This window comes from Ambystoma mexicanum, chromosome 5q, assembly GCF_040938575.1.
Source record: "Ambystoma mexicanum isolate Mex_15411 chromosome 5q, UKY_AmexF1_1, whole genome shotgun sequence".
Lineage (NCBI taxonomy): Eukaryota > Metazoa > Chordata > Amphibia > Caudata > Ambystomatidae > Ambystoma > Ambystoma mexicanum.
Genome location: NC_090933.1, coordinates 529,117,660 through 529,139,220, shown reverse-complemented (window position 1 = coordinate 529,139,220; position 21,561 = coordinate 529,117,660). Strand labels below are relative to the sequence as shown.

The 21,561-nt window shown below is 50.6% G+C and overlaps 28 non-coding genes across 28 annotated transcripts; 14 read left to right on the top strand and 14 right to left on the bottom strand.

Annotated features, from left to right (window-relative positions):
* Positions 1 to 283: 283 nt before the first annotated feature.
* On the bottom strand, positions 284 to 356 carry TRNAR-CCU (transfer RNA arginine (anticodon CCU)). The gene has a single exon. It is a non-coding gene; the product is annotated as a tRNA-Arg (tRNA).
* Positions 357 to 1,050: 694 nt separating this feature from the next.
* Positions 1,051 to 1,123, top strand: TRNAA-AGC (transfer RNA alanine (anticodon AGC)). Its single transcript has one exon. It is a non-coding gene; the product is annotated as a tRNA-Ala (tRNA).
* Positions 1,124 to 1,723: 600 nt separating this feature from the next.
* Positions 1,724 to 1,796, bottom strand: TRNAR-CCU (transfer RNA arginine (anticodon CCU)). Its single transcript has one exon. It is a non-coding gene; the product is annotated as a tRNA-Arg (tRNA).
* Positions 1,797 to 2,490: 694 nt separating this feature from the next.
* TRNAA-AGC (transfer RNA alanine (anticodon AGC)) lies at positions 2,491 to 2,563 on the top strand. Its single transcript has one exon. It is a non-coding gene; the product is annotated as a tRNA-Ala (tRNA).
* A 600-nt stretch (positions 2,564 to 3,163) lies between these two features.
* On the bottom strand, positions 3,164 to 3,236 carry TRNAR-CCU (transfer RNA arginine (anticodon CCU)). Its single transcript has one exon. It is a non-coding gene; the product is annotated as a tRNA-Arg (tRNA).
* Positions 3,237 to 3,930: 694 nt separating this feature from the next.
* On the top strand, positions 3,931 to 4,003 carry TRNAA-AGC (transfer RNA alanine (anticodon AGC)). Its single transcript has one exon. It is a non-coding gene; the product is annotated as a tRNA-Ala (tRNA).
* Positions 4,004 to 4,603: 600 nt separating this feature from the next.
* Positions 4,604 to 4,676, bottom strand: TRNAR-CCU (transfer RNA arginine (anticodon CCU)). Its single transcript has one exon. It is a non-coding gene; the product is annotated as a tRNA-Arg (tRNA).
* A 694-nt stretch (positions 4,677 to 5,370) lies between these two features.
* On the top strand, positions 5,371 to 5,443 carry TRNAA-AGC (transfer RNA alanine (anticodon AGC)). Its single transcript has one exon. It is a non-coding gene; the product is annotated as a tRNA-Ala (tRNA).
* A 600-nt stretch (positions 5,444 to 6,043) lies between these two features.
* Positions 6,044 to 6,116, bottom strand: TRNAR-CCU (transfer RNA arginine (anticodon CCU)). Its single transcript has one exon. It is a non-coding gene; the product is annotated as a tRNA-Arg (tRNA).
* A 694-nt stretch (positions 6,117 to 6,810) lies between these two features.
* Positions 6,811 to 6,883, top strand: TRNAA-AGC (transfer RNA alanine (anticodon AGC)). Its single transcript has one exon. It is a non-coding gene; the product is annotated as a tRNA-Ala (tRNA).
* A 600-nt stretch (positions 6,884 to 7,483) lies between these two features.
* TRNAR-CCU (transfer RNA arginine (anticodon CCU)) lies at positions 7,484 to 7,556 on the bottom strand. The gene has a single exon. It is a non-coding gene; the product is annotated as a tRNA-Arg (tRNA).
* Positions 7,557 to 8,250: 694 nt separating this feature from the next.
* TRNAA-AGC (transfer RNA alanine (anticodon AGC)) lies at positions 8,251 to 8,323 on the top strand. Its single transcript has one exon. It is a non-coding gene; the product is annotated as a tRNA-Ala (tRNA).
* Positions 8,324 to 8,923: 600 nt separating this feature from the next.
* Positions 8,924 to 8,996, bottom strand: TRNAR-CCU (transfer RNA arginine (anticodon CCU)). The gene has a single exon. It is a non-coding gene; the product is annotated as a tRNA-Arg (tRNA).
* A 694-nt stretch (positions 8,997 to 9,690) lies between these two features.
* Positions 9,691 to 9,763, top strand: TRNAA-AGC (transfer RNA alanine (anticodon AGC)). The gene has a single exon. It is a non-coding gene; the product is annotated as a tRNA-Ala (tRNA).
* A 1,179-nt stretch (positions 9,764 to 10,942) lies between these two features.
* On the bottom strand, positions 10,943 to 11,015 carry TRNAR-CCU (transfer RNA arginine (anticodon CCU)). The gene has a single exon. It is a non-coding gene; the product is annotated as a tRNA-Arg (tRNA).
* Positions 11,016 to 11,709: 694 nt separating this feature from the next.
* Positions 11,710 to 11,782, top strand: TRNAA-AGC (transfer RNA alanine (anticodon AGC)). Its single transcript has one exon. It is a non-coding gene; the product is annotated as a tRNA-Ala (tRNA).
* Positions 11,783 to 12,382: 600 nt separating this feature from the next.
* TRNAR-CCU (transfer RNA arginine (anticodon CCU)) lies at positions 12,383 to 12,455 on the bottom strand. Its single transcript has one exon. It is a non-coding gene; the product is annotated as a tRNA-Arg (tRNA).
* A 694-nt stretch (positions 12,456 to 13,149) lies between these two features.
* Positions 13,150 to 13,222, top strand: TRNAA-AGC (transfer RNA alanine (anticodon AGC)). Its single transcript has one exon. It is a non-coding gene; the product is annotated as a tRNA-Ala (tRNA).
* A 600-nt stretch (positions 13,223 to 13,822) lies between these two features.
* On the bottom strand, positions 13,823 to 13,895 carry TRNAR-CCU (transfer RNA arginine (anticodon CCU)). The gene has a single exon. It is a non-coding gene; the product is annotated as a tRNA-Arg (tRNA).
* A 694-nt stretch (positions 13,896 to 14,589) lies between these two features.
* On the top strand, positions 14,590 to 14,662 carry TRNAA-AGC (transfer RNA alanine (anticodon AGC)). Its single transcript has one exon. It is a non-coding gene; the product is annotated as a tRNA-Ala (tRNA).
* Positions 14,663 to 15,841: 1,179 nt separating this feature from the next.
* TRNAR-CCU (transfer RNA arginine (anticodon CCU)) lies at positions 15,842 to 15,914 on the bottom strand. Its single transcript has one exon. It is a non-coding gene; the product is annotated as a tRNA-Arg (tRNA).
* Positions 15,915 to 16,608: 694 nt separating this feature from the next.
* Positions 16,609 to 16,681, top strand: TRNAA-AGC (transfer RNA alanine (anticodon AGC)). The gene has a single exon. It is a non-coding gene; the product is annotated as a tRNA-Ala (tRNA).
* A 600-nt stretch (positions 16,682 to 17,281) lies between these two features.
* TRNAR-CCU (transfer RNA arginine (anticodon CCU)) lies at positions 17,282 to 17,354 on the bottom strand. Its single transcript has one exon. It is a non-coding gene; the product is annotated as a tRNA-Arg (tRNA).
* A 694-nt stretch (positions 17,355 to 18,048) lies between these two features.
* TRNAA-AGC (transfer RNA alanine (anticodon AGC)) lies at positions 18,049 to 18,121 on the top strand. The gene has a single exon. It is a non-coding gene; the product is annotated as a tRNA-Ala (tRNA).
* Positions 18,122 to 18,721: 600 nt separating this feature from the next.
* TRNAR-CCU (transfer RNA arginine (anticodon CCU)) lies at positions 18,722 to 18,794 on the bottom strand. The gene has a single exon. It is a non-coding gene; the product is annotated as a tRNA-Arg (tRNA).
* A 694-nt stretch (positions 18,795 to 19,488) lies between these two features.
* On the top strand, positions 19,489 to 19,561 carry TRNAA-AGC (transfer RNA alanine (anticodon AGC)). Its single transcript has one exon. It is a non-coding gene; the product is annotated as a tRNA-Ala (tRNA).
* Positions 19,562 to 20,161: 600 nt separating this feature from the next.
* TRNAR-CCU (transfer RNA arginine (anticodon CCU)) lies at positions 20,162 to 20,234 on the bottom strand. The gene has a single exon. It is a non-coding gene; the product is annotated as a tRNA-Arg (tRNA).
* A 694-nt stretch (positions 20,235 to 20,928) lies between these two features.
* Positions 20,929 to 21,001, top strand: TRNAA-AGC (transfer RNA alanine (anticodon AGC)). Its single transcript has one exon. It is a non-coding gene; the product is annotated as a tRNA-Ala (tRNA).
* The last annotated feature ends 560 nt before the right edge of the window (positions 21,002 to 21,561 follow it).

Genomic DNA, 21,561 nt, shown 5'->3' with positions numbered 1-21,561 from the left:
TTTCATCGGAGCAGGTCGGAGCTGGCAGAAGAGTGAGCCCTGTCTGCAGGAGCTCTGATTCCAGAAAGCATATTTTCCCTGTCTTTCTTACCACTCATCTGTGTCTCTTCGCTGACATGAGGCGTTGCTACACTCTGCAGTCTCCCGGCATTTAAAGTCTGCTACCAGCAGAGCACGTTCTGGACTTCACAGCGCCCAGCAAAGTACTAGCCTGCGCCCACCCCCTACTACCGCAAAAACCTTTTGCATGCTTTGGCAGAAGTGTGAACAAAATGCCACGAACCACCCCAGATGGGACTCGAACCCACAATCCCTGGCTTAGGAGGCCAGTGCCTTATCCATTAGGCCACTGGGGCCACTCGACAGAGAAGGGGAAAGTTCTTTCTTTTCCTCTTCTCTCACTGGAGTCACGGGTACTGGCCCACTGAAAAGGGCAAGTTGGCTCACGTCCAAAGCTGCAGTGTCCCAGCACACGCGGGCAAAAGGCACCTGCTTGCACTCGGCTGGACACTTCCGCTTTATGGGACACACGATGGAAAGTGGACTCAATTCCCAGACCTAACTCTTACCTGTTTGGTATTCTGACGCTCGATTGTAAAATATGGCCAGCTGGTAAAAATGACAAAGGGCACTCCAGCGCTGGTCCTTTGGCTGCAGGCGGCGTGTCAGCGGCCTAAAACAGCAAGAAATAGCGAGAGAAATAAAGTGAGAAGCAAGCACCTTTTCAATTGGGCTCTCGGGTCTATGGGACTGGCGTGCAGCCTCTTGATCACAAGCGCAGGTCCAGCGTGAAAGGGCGTGGCAGTGGAGTCACTCTGCTATTAATACCTGGTTGGCCAATCCTCGTTGCAATGGATGGCCATCTGCAGCTTTACTTGTAGCTCCACTGAAGGTATTTTGTTTTGGGCAAAGGGGTGAGATTGTGATTTCCTCTGCGGCAGATGAAGAGAAAGGGCTTTATGCACTACAGGTCCCTGGACAGCCAAGCAAGTGTGAGCCGGAGACTGTGCTTCAGCTCTGAAGCAGTGTATCGAGAGCCTTCGAGGAGGAGGGGAATTAGCTCAGATGGTAGAGCGCTCGCTTAGCATGCGAGAGGTAGCGGGATCGATGCCCGCATTCTCCAGCAAGACGCTTTTTCTTCATTTTCACTATTTTATTCAAAACTCGCCAATCGTCGCAAATAAAGTCATGTGCTCGCTTCTGTTTTTTTTACTATCATCCTAAAAGTCTTCCGTCCACTTTCTGCTATCCCAAAGAGTCATCCGCGCGAGGGCCGGCAACAGGCGTGATACTGTGCAACAGGCGCATTGCATGGCATTGGTGACATATTCAGGAAATTCCACTTTGATGCCACCCAGGGCTGTTAACCTTTTATTTCATTTCAATACGATGCTTCGAATAATTGGTTCAAAGTGCGCAGCCTTTGCTCTTTTATTTCGTTTTCATCGGAGCAGGTCGGAGCTGGCAGAAGAGTGAGCCCTGTCTGCAGGAGCTCTGATTCCAGAAAGCATATTTTCCCTGTCTTTCTTACCACTCATCTGTGTCTCTTCGCTGACATGAGGCGTTGCTACACTCTGCAGTCTCCCGGCATTTAAAGTCTGCTACCAGCAGAGCACGTTCTGGACTTCACAGCGCCCAGCAAAGTACTAGCCTGCGCCCACCCCCTACTACCGCAAAAACCTTTTGCATGCTTTGGCAGAAGTGTGAACAAAATGCCACGAACCACCCCAGATGGGACTCGAACCCACAATCCCTGGCTTAGGAGGCCAGTGCCTTATCCATTAGGCCACTGGGGCCACTCGACAGAGAAGGGGAAAGTTCTTTCTTTTCCTCTTCTCTCACTGGAGTCACGGGTACTGGCCCACTGAAAAGGGCAAGTTGGCTCACGTCCAAAGCTGCAGTGTCCCAGCACACGCGGGCAAAAGGCACCTGCTTGCACTCGGCTGGACACTTCCGCTTTATGGGACACACGATGGAAAGTGGACTCAATTCCCAGACCTAACTCTTACCTGTTTGGTATTCTGACGCTCGATTGTAAAATATGGCCAGCTGGTAAAAATGACAAAGGGCACTCCAGCGCTGGTCCTTTGGCTGCAGGCGGCGTGTCAGCGGCCTAAAACAGCAAGAAATAGCGAGAGAAATAAAGAGAGAAATAAGCACCTTTTCAATTGGGCTCTCGGGTCTATGGGACTGGCGTGCAGCCTCTTGATCACAAGCGCAGGTCCAGCGTGAAAGGGCGTGGCAGTGGAGTCACTCTGCTATTAATACCTGGTTGGCCAATCCTCGTTGCAATGGATGGCCATCTGCAGCTTTACTTGTAGCTCCACTGAAGGTATTTTGTTTTGGGCAAAGGGGTGAGATTGTGATTTCCTCTGCGGCAGATGAAGAGAAAGGGCTTTATGCACTACAGGTCCCTGGACAGCCAAGCAAGTGTGAGCCGGAGACTGTGCTTCAGCTCTGAAGCAGTGTATCGAGAGCCTTCGAGGAGGAGGGGAGTTAGCTCAGATGGTAGAGCGCTCGCTTAGCATGCGAGAGGTAGCGGGATCGATGCCCGCATTCTCCAGCAAGACGCTTTTTCTTCATTTTCACTATTTTATTCAAAACTCGCCAATCGTCGCAAATAAAGTCATGTGCTCGCTTCTGTTTTTTTTACTATCATCCTAAAAGTCTTCCGTCCACTTTCTGCTATCCCAAAGAGTCATCCGCGCGAGGGCCGGCAACAGGCGTGATACTGTGCAACAGGCGCATTGCATGGCATTGGTGACATATTCAGGAAATTCCACTTTGATGCCACCCAGGGCTGTTAACCTTTTATTTCATTTCAATACGATGCTTCGAATAATTGGTTCAAAGTGCGCAGCCTTTGCTCTTTTATTTCGTTTTCATCGGAGCAGGTCGGAGCTGGCAGAAGAGTGAGCCCTGTCTGCAGGAGCTCTGATTCCAGAAAGCATATTTTCCCTGTCTTTCTTACCACTCATCTGTGTCTCTTCGCTGACATGAGGCGTTGCTACACTCTGCAGTCTCCCGGCATTTAAAGTCTGCTACCAGCAGAGCACGTTCTGGACTTCACAGCGCCCAGCAAAGTACTAGCCTGCGCCCACCCCCTACTACCGCAAAAACCTTTTGCATGCTTTGGCAGAAGTGTGAACAAAATGCCACGAACCACCCCAGATGGGACTCGAACCCACAATCCCTGGCTTAGGAGGCCAGTGCCTTATCCATTAGGCCACTGGGGCCATTCGACAGAGAAGGGGAAAGTTCTTTCTTTTCCTCTTCTCTCACTGGAGTCACGGGTACTGGCCCACTGAAAAGGGCAAGTTGGCTCACGTCCAAAGCTGCAGTGTCCCAGCACACGCGGGCAAAAGGCACCTGCTTGCACTCGGCTGGACACTTCCGCTTTATGGGACACACGATGGAAAGTGGACTCAATTCCCAGACCTAACTCTTACCTGTTTGGTATTCTGACGCTCGATTGTAAAATATGGCCAGCTGGTAAAAATGACAAAGGGCACTCCAGCGCTGGTCCTTTGGCTGCAGGCGGCGTGTCAGCGGCCTAAAACAGCAAGAAATAGCGAGAGAAATAAAGTGAGAAGCAAGCACCTTTTCAATTGGGCTCTCGGGTCTATGGGACTGGCGTGCAGCCTCTTGATCACAAGCGCAGGTCCAGCGTGAAAGGGCGTGGCAGTGGAGTCACTCTGCTATTAATACCTGGTTGGCCAATCCTCGTTGCAATGGATGGCCATCTGCAGCTTTACTTGTAGCTCCACTGAAGGTATTTTGTTTTGGGCAAAGGGGTGAGATTGTGAATTCCTCTGCGGCAGATGAAGAGAAAGGGCTTTATGCACTACAGGTCCCTGGACAGCCAAGCAAGTGTGAGCCGGAGACTGTGCTTCAGCTCTGAAGCAGTGTATCGAGAGCCTTCGAGGAGGAGGGGAATTAGCTCAGATGGTAGAGCGCTCGCTTAGCATGCGAGAGGTAGCGGGATCGATGCCCGCATTCTCCAGCAAGACGCTTTTTCTTCATTTTCACTATTTTATTCAAAACTCGCCAATCGTCGCAAATAAAGTCATGTGCTCGCTTCTGTTTTTTTTACTATCATCCTAAAAGTCTTCCGTCCACTTTCTGCTATCCCAAAGAGTCATCCGCGCGAGGGCCGGCAACAGGCGTGATACTGTGCAACAGGCGCATTGCATGGCATTGGTGACATATTCAGGAAATTCCACTTTGATGCCACCCAGGGCTGTTAACCTTTTATTTCATTTCAATACGATGCTTCGAATAATTGGTTCAAAGTGCGCAGCCTTTGCTCTTTTATTTCGTTTTCATCGGAGCAGGTCGGAGCTGGCAGAAGAGTGAGCCCTGTCTGCAGGAGCTCTGATTCCAGAAAGCATATTTTCCCTGTCTTTCTTACCACTCATCTGTGTCTCTTCGCTGACATGAGGGGTTGCTACACTCTGCAGTCTCCCGGCATTTAAAGTCTGCTACCAGCAGAGCACGTTCTGGACTTCACAGCGCCCAGCAAAGTACTAGCCTGCGCCCACCCCCTACTACCGCAAAAACCTTTTGCATGCTTTGGCAGAAGTGTGAACAAAATGCCACGAACCACCCCAGATGGGACTCGAACCCACAATCCCTGGCTTAGGAGGCCAGTGCCTTATCCATTAGGCCACTGGGGCCACTCGACAGAGAAGGGGAAAGTTCTTTCTTTTCCTCTTCTCTCACTGGAGTCACGGGTACTGGCCCACTGAAAAGGGCAAGTTGGCTCACGTCCAAAGCTGCAGTGTCCCAGCACACGCGGGCAAAAGGCACCTGCTTGCACTCGGCTGGACACTTCCGCTTTATGGGACACACGATGGAAAGTGGACTCAATTCCCAGACCTAACTCTTACCTGTTTGGTATTCTGACGCTCGATTGTAAAATATGGCCAGCTGGTAAAAATGACAAAGGGCACTCCAGCGCTGGTCCTTTGGCTGCAGGCGGCGTGTCAGCGGCCTAAAACAGCAAGAAATAGCGAGAGAAATAAAGTGAGAAGCAAGCACCTTTTCAATAGGGCTCTCGGGTCTATGGGACTGGCGTGCAGCCTCTTGATCACAAGCGCAGGTCCAGCGTGAAAGGGCGTGGCAGTGGAGTCACTCTGCTATTAATACCTGGTTGGCCAATCCTCGTTGCAATGGATGGCCATCTGCAGCTTTACTTGTAGCTCCACTGAAGGTATTTTGTTTTGGGCAAAGGGGTGAGATTGTGATTTCCTCTGCGGCAGATGAAGAGAAAGGGCTTTATGCACTACAGGTCCCTGGACAGCCAAGCAAGTGTGAGCCGGAGACTGTGCTTCAGCTCTGAAGCAGTGTATCGAGAGCCTTCGAGGAGGAGGGGAATTAGCTCAGATGGTAGAGCGCTCGCTTAGCATGCGAGAGGTAGCGGGATCGATGCCCGCATTCTCCAGCAAGATGCTTTTACTTCATTTTCACTATTTTATTCAAAACTCGCCAATCGTCGCAAATAAAGTCATGTGCTCGCTTCTGTTTTTTTTACTATCATCCTAAAAGTCTTCCGTCCACTTTCTGCTATCCCAAAGAGTCATCCGCGCGAGGGCCGGCAACAGGCGTGATACTGTGCAACAGGCGCATTGCATGGCATTGGTGACATATTCAGGAAATTCCACTTTGATGCCACCCAGGGCTGTTAACCTTTTATTTCATTTCAATACGATGCTTCGAATAATTGGTTCAAAGTGCGCAGCCTTTGCTCTTTTATTTCGTTTTCATCGGAGCAGGTCGGAGCTGGCAGAAGAGTGAGCCCTGTCTGCAGGAGCTCTGATTCCAGAAAGCATATTTTCCCTGTCTTTCTTACCACTCATCTGTGTCTCTTCGCTGACATGAGGCGTTGCTACACTCTGCAGTCTCCCGGCATTTAAAGTCTGCTACCAGCAGAGCACGTTCTGGACTTCACAGCGCCCAGCAAAGTACTAGCCTGCGCCCACCCCCTACTACCGCAAAAACCTTTTGCATGCTTTGGCAGAAGTGTGAACAAAATGCCACGAACCACCCCAGATGGGACTCGAACCCACAATCCCTGGCTTAGGAGGCCAGTGCCTTATCCATTAGGCCACTGGGGCCACTCGACAGAGAAGGGGAAAGTTCTTTCTTTTCCTCTTCTCTCACTGGAGTCACGGGTACTGGCCCACTGAAAAGGGCAAGTTGGCTCACGTCCAAAGCTGCAGTGTCCCAGCACACGCGGGCAAAAGGCACCTGCTTGCACTCGGCTGGACACTTCCGCTTTATGGGACACACGATGGAAAGTGGACTCAATTCCCAGACCTAACTCTTACCTGTTTGGTATTCTGACGCTCGATTGTAAAATATGGCCAGCTGGTAAAAATGACAAAGGGCACTCCAGCGCTGGTCCTTTGGCTGCAGGCGGCGTGTCAGCGGCCTAAAACAGCAAGAAATAGCGAGAGAAATAAAGAGAGAAATAAGCACCTTTTCAATTGGGCTCTCGGGTCTATGGGACTGGCGTGCAGCCTCTTGATCACAAGCGCAGGTCCAGCGTGAAAGGGCGTGGCAGTGGAGTCACTCTGCTATTAATACCTGGTTGGCCAATCCTCGTTGCAATGGATGGCCATCTGCAGCTTTACTTGTAGCTCCACTGAAGGTATTTTGTTTTGGGCAAAGGGGTGAGATTGTGATTTCCTCTGCGGCAGATGAAGAGAAAGGGCTTTATGCACTACAGGTCCCTGGACAGCCAAGCAAGTGTGAGCCGGAGACTGTGCTTCAGCTCTGAAGCAGTGTATCGAGAGCCTTCGAGGAGGAGGGGAGTTAGCTCAGATGGTAGAGCGCTCGCTTAGCATGCGAGAGGTAGCGGGATCGATGCCCGCATTCTCCAGCAAGACGCTTTTTCTTCATTTTCACTATTTTATTCAAAACTCGCCAATCGTCGCAAATAAAGTCATGTGCTCGCTTCTGTTTTTTTTACTATCATCCTAAAAGTCTTCCGTCCACTTTCTGCTATCCCAAAGAGTCATCCGCGCGAGGGCCGGCAACAGGCGTGATACTGTGCAACAGGCGCATTGCATGGCATTGGTGACATATTCAGGAAATTCCACTTTGATGCCACCCAGGGCTGTTAACCTTTTATTTCATTTCAATACGATGCTTCGAATAATTGGTTCAAAGTGCGCAGCCTTTGCTCTTTTATTTCGTTTTCATCGGAGCAGGTCGGAGCTGGCAGAAGAGTGAGCCCTGTCTGCAGGAGCTCTGATTCCAGAAAGCATATTTTCCCTGTCTTTCTTACCACTCATCTGTGTCTCTTCGCTGACATGAGGCGTTGCTACACTCTGCAGTCTCCCGGCATTTAAAGTCTGCTACCAGCAGAGCACGTTCTGGACTTCACAGCGCCCAGCAAAGTACTAGCCTGCGCCCACCCCCTACTACCGCAAAAACCTTTTGCATGCTTTGGCAGAAGTGTGAACAAAATGCCACGAACCACCCCAGATGGGACTCGAACCCACAATCCCTGGCTTAGGAGGCCAGTGCCTTATCCATTAGGCCACTGGGGCCATTCGACAGAGAAGGGGAAAGTTCTTTCTTTTCCTCTTCTCTCACTGGAGTCACGGGTACTGGCCCACTGAAAAGGGCAAGTTGGCTCACGTCCAAAGCTGCAGTGTCCCAGCACACGCGGGCAAAAGGCACCTGCTTGCACTCGGCTGGACACTTCCGCTTTATGGGACACACGATGGAAAGTGGACTCAATTCCCAGACCTAACTCTTACCTGTTTGGTATTCTGACGCTCGATTGTAAAATATGGCCAGCTGGTAAAAATGACAAAGGGCACTCCAGCGCTGGTCCTTTGGCTGCAGGCGGCGTGTCAGCGGCCTAAAACAGCAAGAAATAGCGAGAGAAATAAAGTGAGAAGCAAGCACCTTTTCAATTGGGCTCTCGGGTCTATGGGACTGGCGTGCAGCCTCTTGATCACAAGCGCAGGTCCAGCGTGAAAGGGCGTGGCAGTGGAGTCACTCTGCTATTAATACCTGGTTGGCCAATCCTCGTTGCAATGGATGGCCATCTGCAGCTTTACTTGTAGCTCCACTGAAGGTATTTTGTTTTGGGCAAAGGGGTGAGATTGTGAATTCCTCTGCGGCAGATGAAGAGAAAGGGCTTTATGCACTACAGGTCCCTGGACAGCCAAGCAAGTGTGAGCCGGAGACTGTGCTTCAGCTCTGAAGCAGTGTATCGAGAGCCTTCGAGGAGGAGGGGAATTAGCTCAGATGGTAGAGCGCTCGCTTAGCATGCGAGAGGTAGCGGGATCGATGCCCGCATTCTCCAGCAAGACGCTTTTTCTTCATTTTCACTATTTTATTCAAAACTCGCCAATCGTCGCAAATAAAGTCATGTGCTCGCTTCTGTTTTTTTTACTATCATCCTAAAAGTCTTCCGTCCACTTTCTGCTATCCCAAAGAGTCATCCGCGCGAGGGCCGGCAACAGGCGTGATACTGTGCAACAGGCGCATTGCATGGCATTGGTGACATATTCAGGAAATTCCACTTTGATGCCACCCAGGGCTGTTAACCTTTTATTTCATTTCAATACGATGCTTCGAATAATTGGTTCAAAGTGCGCAGCCTTTGCTCTTTTATTTCGTTTTCATCGGAGCAGGTCGGAGCTGGCAGAAGAGTGAGCCCTGTCTGCAGGAGCTCTGATTCCAGAAAGCATATTTTCCCTGTCTTTCTTACCACTCATCTGTGTCTCTTCGCTGACATGAGGGGTTGCTACACTCTGCAGTCTCCCGGCATTTAAAGTCTGCTACCAGCAGAGCACGTTCTGGACTTCACAGCGCCCAGCAAAGTACTAGCCTGCGCCCACCCCCTACTACCGCAAAAAACTTTTGCATGCTTTGGCAGAAGTGTGAACAAAATGCCACCAACCACCCCAGATGGGACTCGAACCCACAATCCCTGGCTTAGGAGGCCAGTGCCTTATCCATTAGGCCACTGGGGCCACTCGACAGAGAAGGGGAAAGTTCTTTCTTTTCCTCTTCTCTCACTGGAGTCACGGGTACTGGCCCACTGAAAAGGGCAAGTTGGCTCACGTCCAAAGCTGCAGTGTCCCAGCACACGCGGGCAAAAGGCACCTGCTTGCACTCGGCTGGACACTTCCGCTTTATGGGACACACGATGGAAAGTGGACTCAATTCCCAGACCTAACTCTTACCTGTTTGGTATTCTGACGCTCGATTGTAAAATATGGCCAGCTGGTAAAAATGACAAAGGGCACTCCAGCGCTGGTCCTTTGGCTGCAGGCGGCGTGTCAGCGGCCTAAAACAGCAAGAAATAGCGAGAGAAATAAAGTGAGAAGCAAGCACCTTTTCAATTGGGCTCTCGGGTCTATGGGACTGGCGTGCAGCCTCTTGATCACAAGCGCAGGTCCAGCGTGAAAGGGCGTGGCAGTGGAGTCACTCTGCTATTAATACCTGGTTGGCCAATCCTCGTTGCAATGGATGGCCATCTGCAGCTTTACTTGTAGCTCCACTGAAGGTATTTTGTTTTGGGCAAAGGGGTGAGATTGTGATTTCCTCTGCGGCAGATGAAGAGAAAGGGCTTTATGCACTACAGGTCCCTGGACAGCCAAGCAAGTGTGAGCCGGAGACTGTGCTTCAGCTCTGAAGCAGTGTATCGAGAGCCTTCGAGGAGGAGGGGAATTAGCTCAGATGGTAGAGCGCTCGCTTAGCATGCGAGAGGTAGCGGGATCGATGCCCGCATTCTCCAGCAAGACGCTTTTTCTTCATTTTCACTATTTTATTCAAAACTCGCCAATCGTCGCAAATAAAGTCATGTGCTCGCTTCTGTTTTTTTTACTATCATCCTAAAAGTCTTCCGTCCACTTTCTGCTATCCCAAAGAGTCATCCGCGCGAGGGCCGGCAACAGGCGTGATACTGTGCAACAGGCGCATTGCATGGCATTGGTGACATATTCAGGAAATTCCACTTTGATGCCACCCAGGGCTGTTAACCTTTTATTTCATTTCAATACGATGCTTCGAATAATTGGTTCAAAGTGCGCAGCCTTTGCTCTTTTATTTCGTTTTCATCGGAGCAGGTCGGAGCTGGCAGAAGAGTGAGCCCTGTCTGCAGGAGCTCTGATTCCAGAAAGCATATTTTCCCTGTCTTTCTTACCACTCATCTGTGTCTCTTCGCTGACATGAGGCGTTGCTACACTCTGCAGTCTCCCGGCATTTAAAGTCTGCTACCAGCAGAGCACGTTCTGGACTTCACAGCGCCCAGCAAAGTACTAGCCTGCGCCCACCCCCTACTACCGCAAAAACCTTTTGCATGCTTTGGCAGAAGTGTGAACAAAATGCCACGAACCACCCCAGATGGGACTCGAACCCACAATCCCTGGCTTAGGAGGCCAGTGCCTTATCCTGTTTTTTTTACTATCATCCTAAAAGTCTTCCGTCCACTTTCTGCTATCCCAAAGAGTCATCCGCGCGAGGGCCGGCAACAGGCGTGATACTGTGCAACAGGCGCATTGCATGGCATTGGTGACATATTCAGGAAATTCCACTTTGATGCCACCCAGGGCTGTTAACCTTTTATTTCATTTCAATACGATGCTTCGAATAATTGGTTCAAAGTGCGCAGCCTTTGCTCTTTTATTTCGTTTTCATCGGAGCAGGTCGGAGCTGGCAGAAGAGTGAGCCCTGTCTGCAGGAGCTCTGATTCCAGAAAGCATATTTTCCCTGTCTTTCTTACCACTCATCTGTGTCTCTTCGCTGACATGAGGCGTTGCTACACTCTGCAGTCTCCCGGCATTTAAAGTCTGCTACCAGCAGAGCACGTTCTGGACTTCACAGCGCCCAGCAAAGTACTAGCCTGCGCCCACCCCCTACTACCGCAAAAACCTTTTGCATGCTTTGGCAGAAGTGTGAACAAAATGCCACAAACCACCCCAGATGGGACTCGAACCCACAATCCCTGGCTTAGGAGGCCAGTGCCTTATCCATTAGGCCACTGGGGCCATTCGACAGAGAAGGGGAAAGTTCTTTCTTTTCCTCTTCTCTCACTGGAGTCACGGGTACTGGCCCACTGAAAAGGGCAAGTTGGCTCACGTCCAAAGCTGCAGTGTCCCAGCACACGCGGGCAAAAGGCACCTGCTTGCACTCGGCTGGACACTTCCGCTTTATGGGACACACGATGGAAAGTGGACTCAATTCCCAGACCTAACTCTTACCTGTTTGGTATTCTGACGCTCGATTGTAAAATATGGCCAGCTGGTAAAAATGACAAAGGGCACTCCAGCGCTGGTCCTTTGGCTGCAGGCGGCGTGTCAGCGGCCTAAAACAGCAAGAAATAGCGAGAGAAATAAAGTGAGAAGCAAGCACCTTTTCAATTGGGCTCTCGGGTCTATGGGACTGGCGTGCAGCCTCTTGATCACAAGCGCAGGTCCAGCGTGAAAGGGCGTGGCAGTGGAGTCACTCTGCTATTAATACCTGGTTGGCCAATCCTCGTTGCAATGGATGGCCATCTGCAGCTTTACTTGTAGCTCCACTGAAGGTATTTTGTTTTGGGCAAAGGGGTGAGATTGTGAATTCCTCTGCGGCAGATGAAGAGAAAGGGCTTTATGCACTACAGGTCCCTGGACAGCCAAGCAAGTGTGAGCCGGAGACTGTGCTTCAGCTCTGAAGCAGTGTATCGAGAGCCTTCGAGGAGGAGGGGAATTAGCTCAGATGGTAGAGCGCTCGCTTAGCATGCGAGAGGTAGCGGGATCGATGCCCGCATTCTCCAGCAAGACGCTTTTTCTTCATTTTCACTATTTTATTCAAAACTCGCCAATCGTCGCAAATAAAGTCATGTGCTCGCTTCTGTTTTTTTTACTATCATCCTAAAAGTCTTCCGTCCACTTTCTGCTATCCCAAAGAGTCATCCGCGCGAGGGCCGGCAACAGGCGTGATACTGTGCAACAGGCGCATTGCATGGCATTGGTGACATATTCAGGAAATTCCACTTTGATGCCACCCAGGGCTGTTAACCTTTTATTTCATTTCAATACGATGCTTCGAATAATTGGTTCAAAGTGCGCAGCCTTTGCTCTTTTATTTCGTTTTCATCGGAGCAGGTCGGAGCTGGCAGAAGAGTGAGCCCTGTCTGCAGGAGCTCTGATTCCAGAAAGCATATTTTCCCTGTCTTTCTTACCACTCATCTGTGTCTCTTCGCTGACATGAGGGGTTGCTACACTCTGCAGTCTCCCGGCATTTAAAGTCTGCTACCAGCAGAGCACGTTCTGGACTTCACAGCGCCCAGCAAAGTACTAGCCTGCGCCCACCCCCTACTACCGCAAAAACCTTTTGCATGCTTTGGCAGAAGTGTGAACAAAATGCCACGAACCACCCCAGATGGGACTCGAACCCACAATCCCTGGCTTAGGAGGCCAGTGCCTTATCCATTAGGCCACTGGGGCCACTCGACAGAGAAGGGGAAAGTTCTTTCTTTTCCTCTTCTCTCACTGGAGTCACGGGTACTGGCCCACTGAAAAGGGCAAGTTGGCTCACGTCCAAAGCTGCAGTGTCCCAGCACACGCGGGCAAAAGGCACCTGCTTGCACTCGGCTGGACACTTCCGCTTTATGGGACACACGATGGAAAGTGGACTCAATTCCCAGACCTAACTCTTACCTGTTTGGTATTCTGACGCTCGATTGTAAAATATGGCCAGCTGGTAAAAATGACAAAGGGCACTCCAGCGCTGGTCCTTTGGCTGCAGGCGGCGTGTCAGCGGCCTAAAACAGCAAGAAATAGCGAGAGAAATAAAGTGAGAAGCAAGCACCTTTTCAATAGGGCTCTCGGGTCTATGGGACTGGCGTGCAGCCTCTTGATCACAAGCGCAGGTCCAGCGTGAAAGGGCGTGGCAGTGGAGTCACTCTGCTATTAATACCTGGTTGGCCAATCCTCGTTGCAATGGATGGCCATCTGCAGCTTTACTTGTAGCTCCACTGAAGGTATTTTGTTTTGGGCAAAGGGGTGAGATTGTGATTTCCTCTGCGGCAGATGAAGAGAAAGGGCTTTATGCACTACAGGTCCCTGGACAGCCAAGCAAGTGTGAGCCGGAGACTGTGCTTCAGCTCTGAAGCAGTGTATCGAGAGCCTTCGAGGAGGAGGGGAATTAGCTCAGATGGTAGAGCGCTCGCTTAGCATGCGAGAGGTAGCGGGATCGATGCCCGCATTCTCCAGCAAGACGCTTTTACTTCATTTTCACTATTTTATTCAAAACTCGCCAATCGTCGCAAATAAAGTCATGTGCTCGCTTCTGTTTTTTTTACTATCATCCTAAAAGTCTTCCGTCCACTTTCTGCTATCCCAAAGAGTCATCCGCGCGAGGGCCGGCAACAGGCGTGATACTGTGCAACAGGCGCATTGCATGGCATTGGTGACATATTCAGGAAATTCCACTTTGATGCCACCCAGGGCTGTTAACCTTTTATTTCATTTCAATACGATGCTTCGAATAATTGGTTCAAAGTGCGCAGCCTTTGCTCTTTTATTTCGTTTTCATCGGAGCAGGTCGGAGCTGGCAGAAGAGTGAGCCCTGTCTGCAGGAGCTCTGATTCCAGAAAGCATATTTTCCCTGTCTTTCTTACCACTCATCTGTGTCTCTTCGCTGACATGAGGCGTTGCTACACTCTGCAGTCTCCCGGCATTTAAAGTCTGCTACCAGCAGAGCACGTTCTGGACTTCACAGCGCCCAGCAAAGTACTAGCCTGCGCCCACCCCCTACTACCGCAAAAACCTTTTGCATGCTTTGGCAGAAGTGTGAACAAAATGCCACGAACCACCCCAGATGGGACTCGAACCCACAATCCCTGGCTTAGGAGGCCAGTGCCTTATCCATTAGGCCACTGGGGCCACTCGACAGAGAAGGGGAAAGTTCTTTCTTTTCCTCTTCTCTCACTGGAGTCACGGGTACTGGCCCACTGAAAAGGGCAAGTTGGCTCACGTCCAAAGCTGCAGTGTCCCAGCACACGCGGGCAAAAGGCACCTGCTTGCACTCGGCTGGACACTTCCGCTTTATGGGACACACGATGGAAAGTGGACTCAATTCCCAGACCTAACTCTTACCTGTTTGGTATTCTGACGCTCGATTGTAAAATATGGCCAGCTGGTAAAAATGACAAAGGGCACTCCAGCGCTGGTCCTTTGGCTGCAGGCGGCGTGTCAGCGGCCTAAAACAGCAAGAAATAGCGAGAGAAATAAAGTGAGAAGCAAGCACCTTTTCAATTGGGCTCTCGGGTCTATGGGACTGGCGTGCAGCCTCTTGATCACAAGCGCAGGTCCAGCGTGAAAGGGCGTGGCAGTGGAGTCACTCTGCTATTAATACCTGGTTGGCCAATCCTCGTTGCAATGGATGGCCATCTGCAGCTTTACTTGTAGCTCCACTGAAGGTATTTTGTTTTGGGCAAAGGGGTGAGATTGTGATTTCCTCTGCGGCAGATGAAGAGAAAGGGCTTTATGCACTACAGGTCCCTGGACAGCCAAGCAAGTGTGAGCCGGAGACTGTGCTTCAGCTCTGAAGCAGTGTATCGAGAGCCTTCGAGGAGGAGGGGAATTAGCTCAGATGGTAGAGCGCTCGCTTAGCATGCGAGAGGTAGCGGGATCGATGCCCGCATTCTCCAGCAAGACGCTTTTTCTTCATTTTCACTATTTTATTCAAAACTCGCCAATCGTCGCAAATAAAGTCATGTGCTCGCTTCTGTTTTTTTTACTATCATCCTAAAAGTCTTCCGTCCACTTTCTGCTATCCCAAAGAGTCATCCGCGCGAGGGCCGGCAACAGGCGTGATACTGTGCAACAGGCGCATTGCATGGCATTGGTGACATATTCAGGAAATTCCACTTTGATGCCACCCAGGGCTGTTAACCTTTTATTTCATTTCAATACGATGCTTCGAATAATTGGTTCAAAGTGCGCAGCCTTTGCTCTTTTATTTCGTTTTCATCGGAGCAGGTCGGAGCTGGCAGAAGAGTGAGCCCTGTCTGCAGGAGCTCTGATTCCAGAAAGCATATTTTCCCTGTCTTTCTTACCACTCATCTGTGTCTCTTCGCTGACATGAGGCGTTGCTACACTCTGCAGTCTCCCGGCATTTAAAGTCTGCTACCAGCAGAGCACGTTCTGGACTTCACAGCGCCCAGCAAAGTACTAGCCTGCGCCCACCCCCTACTACCGCAAAAACCTTTTGCATGCTTTGGCAGAAGTGTGAACAAAATGCCACGAACCACCCCAGATGGGACTCGAACCCACAATCCCTGGCTTAGGAGGCCAGTGCCTTATCCTGTTTTTTTTACTATCATCCTAAAAGTCTTCCGTCCACTTTCTGCTATCCCAAAGAGTCATCCGCGCGAGGGCCGGCAACAGGCGTGATACTGTGCAACAGGCGCATTGCATGGCATTGGTGACATATTCAGGAAATTCCACTTTGATGCCACCCAGGGCTGTTAACCTTTTATTTCATTTCAATACGATGCTTCGAATAATTGGTTCAAAGTGCGCAGCCTTTGCTCTTTTATTTCGTTTTCATCGGAGCAGGTCGGAGCTGGCAGAAGAGTGAGCCCTGTCTGCAGGAGCTCTGATTCCAGAAAGCATATTTTCCCTGTCTTTCTTACCACTCATCTGTGTCTCTTCGCTGACATGAGGCGTTGCTACACTCTGCAGTCTCCCGGCATTTAAAGTCTGCTACCAGCAGAGCACGTTCTGGACTTCACAGCGCCCAGCAAAGTACTAGCCTGCGCCCACCCCCTACTACCGCAAAAACCTTTTGCATGCTTTGGCAGAAGTGTGAACAAAATGCCACGAACCACCCCAGATGGGACTCGAACCCACAATCCCTGGCTTAGGAGGCCAGTGCCTTATCCATTAGGCCACTGGGGCCACTCGACAGAGAAGGGGAAAGTTCTTTCTTTTCCTCTTCTCTCACTGGAGTCACGGGTACTGGCCCACTGAAAAGGGCAAGTTGGCTCACGTCCAAAGCTGCAGTGTCCCAGCACACGCGGGCAAAAGGCACCTGCTTGCACTCGGCTGGACACTTCCGCTTTATGGGACACACGATGGAAAGTGGACTCAATTCCCAGACCTAACTCTTACCTGTTTGGTATTCTGACGCTCGATTGTAAAATATGGCCAGCTGGTAAAAATGACAAAGGGCACTCCAGCGCTGGTCCTTTGGCTGCAGGCGGCGTGTCAGCGGCCTAAAACAGCAAGAAATAGCGAGAGAAATAAAGAGAGAAATAAGCACCTTTTCAATTGGGCTCTCGGGTCTATGGGACTGGCGTGCAGCCTCTTGATCACAAGCGCAGGTCCAGCGTGAAAGGGCGTGGCAGTGGAGTCACTCTGCTATTAATACCTGGTTGGCCAATCCTCGTTGCAATGGACGGCCATCTGCAGCTTTACTTGTAGCTCCACTGAAGGTATTTTGTTTTGGGCAAAGGGGTGAGATTGTGATTTCCTCTGCGGCAGATGAAGAGAAAGGGCTTTATGCACTACAGGTCCCTGGACAGCCAAGCAAGTGTGAGCCGGAGACTGTGCTTCAGCTCTGAAGCAGTGTATCGAGAGCCTTCGAGGAGGAGGGGAGTTAGCTCAGATGGTAGAGCGCTCGCTTAGCATGCGAGAGGTAGCGGGATCGATGCCCGCATTCTCCAGCAAGACGCTTTTTCTTCATTTTCACTATTTTATTCAAAACTCGCCAATCGTCGCAAATAAAGTCATGTGCTCGCTTCTGTTTTTTTTACTATCATCCTAAAAGTCTTCCGTCCACTTTCTGCTATCCCAAAGAGTCATCCGCGCGAGGGCCGGCAACAGGCGTGATACTGTGCAACAGGCGCATTGCATGGCATTGGTGACATATTCAGGAAATTCCACTTTGATGCCACCCAGGGCTGTTAACCTTTTATTTCATTTCAATACGATGCTTCGAATAATTGGTTCAAAGTGCGCAGCCTTTGCTCTTTTATTTCGTTTTCATCGGAGCAGGTCGGAGCTGGCAGAAGAGTGAGCCCTGTCTGCAGGAGCTCTGATTCCAGAAAGCATATTTTCCCTGTCTTTCTTACCACTCATCTGTGTCTCTTCGCTGACATGAGGCGTTGCTACACTCTGCAGTCTCCCGGCATTTAAAGTCTGCTACCAGCAGAGCACGTTCTGGACTTCACAGCGCCCAGCAAAGTACTAGCCTGCGCCCACCCCCTACTACCGCAAAAACCTTTTGCATGCTTTGGCAGAAGTGTGAACAAAATGCCACGAACCACCCCAGATGGGACTCGAACCCACAATCCCTGGCTTAGGAGGCCAGTGCCTTATCCATTAGGCCACTGGGGCCATTCGACAGAGAAGGGGAAAGTTCTTTCTTTTCCTCTTCTCTCACTGGAGTCACGGGTACTGGCCCACTGAAAAGGGCAAGTTGGCTCACGTCCAAAGCTGCAGTGTCCCAGCACACGCGGGCAAAAGGCACCTGCTTGCACTCGGCTGGACACTTCCGCTTTATGGGACACACGATGGAAAGTGGACTCAATTCCCAGACCTAACTCTTACCTGTTTGGTATTCTGACGCTCGATTGTAAAATATGGCCAGCTGGTAAAAATGACAAAGGGCACTCCAGCGCTGGTCCTTTGGCTGCAGGCGGCGTGTCAGCGGCCTAAAACAGCAAGAAATAGCGAGAGAAATAAAGTGAGAAGCAAGCACCTTTTCAATTGGGCTCTCGGGTCTATGGGACTGGCGTGCAGCCTCTTGATCACAAGCGCAGGTCCAGCGTGAAAGGGCGTGGCAGTGGAGTCACTCTGCTATTAATACCTGGTTGGCCAATCCTCGTTGCAATGGATGGCCATCTGCAGCTTTACTTGTAGCTCCACTGAAGGTATTTTGTTTTGGGCAAAGGGGTGAGATTGTGAATTCCTCTGCGGCAGATGAAGAGAAAGGGCTTTATGCACTACAGGTCCCTGGACAGCCAAGCAAGTGTGAGCCGGAGACTGTGCTTCAGCTCTGAAGCAGTGTATCGAGAGCCTTCGAGGAGGAGGGGAATTAGCTCAGATGGTAGAGCGCTCGCTTAGCATGCGAGAGGTAGCGGGATCGATGCCCGCATTCTCCAGCAAGACGCTTTTTCTTCATTTTCACTATTTTATTCAAAACTCGCCAATCGTCGCAAATAAAGTCATGTGCTCGCTTCTGTTTTTTTTACTATCATCCTAAAAGTCTTCCGTCCACTTTCTGCTATCCCAAAGAGTCATCCGCGCGAGGGCCGGCAACAGGCGTGATACTGTGCAACAGGCGCATTGCATGGCATTGGTGACATATTCAGGAAATTCCACTTTGATGCCACCCAGGGCTGTTAACCTTTTATTTCATTTCAATACGATGCTTCGAATAATTGGTTCAAAGTGCGCAGCCTTTGCTCTTTTATTTCGTTTTCATCGGAGCAGGTCGGAGCTGGCAGAAGAGTGAGCCCTGTCTGCAGGAGCTCTGATTCCAGAAAGCATATTTTCCCTGTCTTTCTTACCACTCATCTGTGTCTCTTCGCTGACATGAGGGGTTGCTACACTCTGCAGTCTCCCGGCATTTAAAGTCTGCTACCAGCAGAGCACGTTCTGGACTTCACAGCGCCCAGCAAAGTACTAGCCTGCGCCCACCCCCTACTACCGCAAAAACCTTTTGCATGCTTTGGCAGAAGTGTGAACAAAATGCCACGAACCACCCCAGATGGGACTCGAACCCACAATCCCTGGCTTAGGAGGCCAGTGCCTTATCCATTAGGCCACTGGGGCCACTCGACAGAGAAGGGGAAAGTTCTTTCTTTTCCTCTTCTCTCACTGGAGTCACGGGTACTGGCCCACTGAAAAGGGCAAGTTGGCTCACGTCCAAAGCTGCAGTGTCCCAGCACACGCGGGCAAAAGGCACCTGCTTGCACTCGGCTGGACACTTCCGCTTTATGGGACACACGATGGAAAGTGGACTCAATTCCCAGACCTAACTCTTACCTGTTTGGTATTCTGACGCTCGATTGTAAAATATGGCCAGCTGGTAAAAATGACAAAGGGCACTCCAGCGCTGGTCCTTTGGCTGCAGGCGGCGTGTCAGCGGCCTAAAACAGCAAGAAATAGCGAGAGAAATAAAGTGAGAAGCAAGCACCTTTTCAATAGGGCTCTCGGGTCTATGGGACTGGCGTGCAGCCTCTTGATCACAAGCGCAGGTCCAGCGTGAAAGGGCGTGGCAGTGGAGTCACTCTGCTATTAATACCTGGTTGGCCAATCCTCGTTGCAATGGATGGCCATCTGCAGCTTTACTTGTAGCTCCACTGAAGGTATTTTGTTTTGGGCAAAGGGGTGAGATTGTGATTTCCTCTGCGGCAGATGAAGAGAAAGGGCTTTATGCACTACAGGTCCCTGGACAGCCAAGCAAGTGTGAGCCGGAGACTGTGCTTCAGCTCTGAAGCAGTGTATCGAGAGCCTTCGAGGAGGAGGGGAATTAGCTCAGATGGTAGAGCGCTCGCTTAGCATGCGAGAGGTAGCGGGATCGATGCCCGCATTCTCCAGCAAGACGCTTTTACTTCATTTTCACTATTTTATTCAAAACTCGCCAATCGTCGCAAATAAAGTCATGTGCTCGCTTCTGTTTTTTTTACTATCATCCTAAAAGTCTTCCGTCCACTTTCTGCTATCCCAAAGAGTCATCCGCGCGAGGGCCGGCAACAGGCGTGATACTGTGCAACAGGCGCATTGCATGGCATTGGTGACATATTCAGGAAATTCCACTTTGATGCCACCCAGGGCTGTTAACCTTTTATTTCATTTCAATACGATGCTTCGAATAATTGGTTCAAAGTGCGCAGCCTTTGCTCTTTTATTTCGTTTTCATCGGAGCAGGTCGGAGCTGGCAGAAGAGTGAGCCCTGTCTGCAGGAGCTCTGATTCCAGAAAGCATATTTTCCCTGTCTTTCTTACCACTCATCTGTGTCTCTTCGCTGACATGAGGCGTTGCTACACTCTGCAGTCTCCCGGCATTTAAAGTCTGCTACCAGCAGAGCACGTTCTGGACTTCACAGCGCCCAGCAAAGTACTAGCCTGCGCCCACCCCCTACTACCGCAAAAACCTTTTGCATGCTTTGGCAGAAGTGTGAACAAAATGCCACGAACCACCCCAGATGGGACTCGAACCCACAATCCCTGGCTTAGGAGGCCAGTGCCTTATCCATTAGGCCACTGGGGCCACTCGACAGAGAAGGGGAAAGTTCTTTCTTTTCCTCTTCTCTCACTGGAGTCACGGGTACTGGCCCACTGAAAAGGGCAAGTTGGCTCACGTCCAAAGCTGCAGTGTCCCAGCACACGCGGGCAAAAGGCACCTGCTTGCACTCGGCTGGACACTTCCGCTTTATGGGACACACGATGGAAAGTGGACTCAATTCCCAGACCTAACTCTTACCTGTTTGGTATTCTGACGCTCGATTGTAAAATATGGCCAGCTGGTAAAAATGACAAAGGGCACTCCAGCGCTGGTCCTTTGGCTGCAGGCGGCGTGTCAGCGGCCTAAAACAGCAAGAAATAGCGAGAGAAATAAAGTGAGAAGCAAGCACCTTTTCAATTGGGCTCTCGGGTCTATGGGACTGGCGTGCAGCCTCTTGATCACAAGCGCAGGTCCAGCGTGAAAGGGCGTGGCAGTGGAGTCACTCTGCTATTAATACCTGGTTGGCCAATCCTCGTTGCAATGGATGGCCATCTGCAGCTTTACTTGTAGCTCCACTGAAGGTATTTTGTTTTGGGCAAAGGGGTGAGATTGTGATTTCCTCTGCGGCAGATGAAGAGAAAGGGCTTTATGCACTACAGGTCCCTGGACAGCCAAGCAAGTGTGAGCCGGAGACTGTGCTTCAGCTCTGAAGCAGTGTATCGAGAGCCTTCGAGGAGGAGGGGAATTAGCTCAGATGGTAGAGCGCTCGCTTAGCATGCGAGAGGTAGCGGGATCGATGCCCGCATTCTCCAGCAAGACGCTTTTTCTTCATTTTCACTATTTTATTCAAAACTCGCCAATCGTCGCAAATAAAGTCATGTGCTCGCTTCTGTTTTTTTTACTATCATCCTAAAAGTCTTCCGTCCACTTTCTGCTATCCCAAAGAGTCATCCGCGCGAGGGCCGGCAACAGGCGTGATACTGTGCAACAGGCGCATTGCATGGCATTGGTGACATATTCAGGAAATTCCACTTTGATGCCACCCAGGGCTGTTAACCTTTTATTTCATTTCAATACGATGCTTCGAATAATTGGTTCAAAGTGCGCAGCCTTTGCTCTTTTATTTCGTTTTCATCGGAGCAGGTCGGAGCTGGCAGAAGAGTGAGCCCTGTCTGCAGGAGCTCTGATTCCAGAAAGCATATTTTCCCTGTCTTTCTTACCACTCATCTGTGTCTCTTCGCTGACATGAGGCGTTGCTACACTCTGCAGTCTCCCGGCATTTAAAGTCTGCTACCAGCAGAGCACGTTCTGGACTTCACAGCGCCCAGCAAAGTACTAGCATGCGCCCACCCCCTACTACCGCAAAAACCTT